Raw genomic sequence first — 2,500 nt, forward strand, 5'->3', positions numbered from 1 at the left:
TTTCATTTCAATTTCGCTGTTTAAGAAGTATATTCAGAAATGACAATTAACCTCAAATGTTCTGTTGAAACGTAATATATTTCTAGCAGTTTTCGCCGTGTTTCGGACGAATGCAGCGCTCAGTCCCGTCGAAAAAACAGGTAAGATATTTGCCGCTGTTACCGGGGTGGGGAGAGGGGGCAGGCAAGACGGGTGGGGGGGGGGTCAAAAAGCAGGGGAAATAAGTTAATACGTTAAGTCTTACAGGAGGTGAATTCTGTGATACTCTGCTCTCTCTCTCTCTCTCTCTCTCTCTCTCTCTCTCTCTCTCTCTCTCTCTCTCTCTCTCTCTCTCTCTCTCTCTCTCTCTCTCTCTCTCTCTCTCTTTCTCGCTTTTTATCGTACTCTTAATCAAACACACAGATTTAATCAATAATTGGAAAAAACAACAATGACAGAAATGATAATAATAACAATTATTAGAAAGATGGGAACGATGATGAAAAAAAATGTCTGTAAAAATGAGAAATATGGTAAGGATGAGGATGATAAGGGTAATCATAATGTTGTTAATGATGAATAGATATTAATGATAATAATCATAATGGGAATGTTAATATCTATGAAGATGACAATACCAATAATTATAAAAATATGATAACAGTTATGACATCTACAATAACATTTACGGTATCAGTAATGACAATGATAATGATAATAATAATAATAATGATAATTATAATGATAATAGCGATATCAATAGTAACAATAATGATAATAAGAATGACAACAATAATAATGATGATAATAACGATAATGATAACAATACCAAAAATAATAATGACAACAATAACAACAGTAACAACAGAGAGAATAATGATGATAATGACAATGATAATCATCATTATAACAACATTCATAATATTAATAGTAATGTAAATAATAACGATAGTAATGATAATGATAATTATGATAATAATATTGATAATAGGGATGTTGACAATAATGACAATAAGAAACAATAATATTTATAATGATAATGACAATGAAAATAATAATGATAGTAACATCTCAACAATGATGGTAATAATAATGAGGATCCAGATGATAATAGTAATGATAGTGATAATAATAATAATAGTTATAAAAATTATAGTAATTGTAATGATAACAATAATAATGATAATGATAATAATAACAATAGTAATGATAACAATAATGATAGTAATGATAATGATAAAAGAATAATAATAACAACAATAATAATAATGATGATAAGAATATTGCTGTTGCTGCTGATGATAATGATACTAATGATAACTATTATAATTATGGTATTAACAAAAGTAATGGTAACAATAATGACATTGGTACTGATAAAGATAAAAGTGATAATAATAATGATGATGGTAATAAAAACGATAGCAATAACAATATTAAACGTAATAATAATGATGATAATGATGATAATAATGATAATGATAATAAAAATGATAATGATAATAATGATAATAATAATAATAGTTATAGGGATAATAATAATGATGATAATAATGGTAATAATAATGATAGCAATAAAACAGCAACATCATCAACAACAACAATAACAACAACAAAACAACAACAATAATAACAGTAATAATAATAATAAAAATAATAATGATAATAGTAATAATGGTAGTAATGATAATGATGATAATGATAATAACAGTAATAGCAATAATAGAAATAATAATCATTATCATAATGATATTGAAAAAAGTGATGATAATATTGATAACCATTATACCAATAATGATGCTAATGATGATGATGATGATAATAATAATAATAATGATGATGATGATGATAATAATAATAATGATAATATTAATAATAATAATGATAATAATAATAATAATAATAATAATAATAATAATAATAATAATAATAATAATAATAATAATAATAATAATAGTGATAATAAGGATAATAATGATAATAATGATGATGATGATGACAATAATAATAATAATAACAATAATAAAGATAATAATGATAATAGTAATGATGATGATAATGATAATATCAACGATAATGATAATGGGGATAATAGTGATGATGATAATAATAAAATGATTAAAACAATAATAATTTAACAATGGCAATGGTTTTCATAATGATGATAACAATAATATCAGTAATAATACTAATGATAATGATGATGAGAATGATAAAAATAATGATGATTATAATAACGATAATTAAGATAATAATGATAATTAAAATGATAATAATGATGATTATGATAACAATAGTAATGATATTAATAATAATGAGAATAACAACAACAACAAGAGTAATGATAATGAATAACAACAATGACTATCATATAAAAAAGGAAGATGATTATGACGATAGTAATTATAACAATAATAATAATGGTGATAATAGAAATTATGACAATGGTGATAATAATGATGATAAGAATAATGATAATAACAATATCATTATTATTGATACTTCTATTACTACTACTACT

Source organism: Penaeus vannamei, chromosome 3 (genome assembly GCF_042767895.1).
Source record: "Penaeus vannamei isolate JL-2024 chromosome 3, ASM4276789v1, whole genome shotgun sequence".
NCBI classification, from domain to species: domain Eukaryota; kingdom Metazoa; phylum Arthropoda; class Malacostraca; order Decapoda; family Penaeidae; genus Penaeus; species Penaeus vannamei.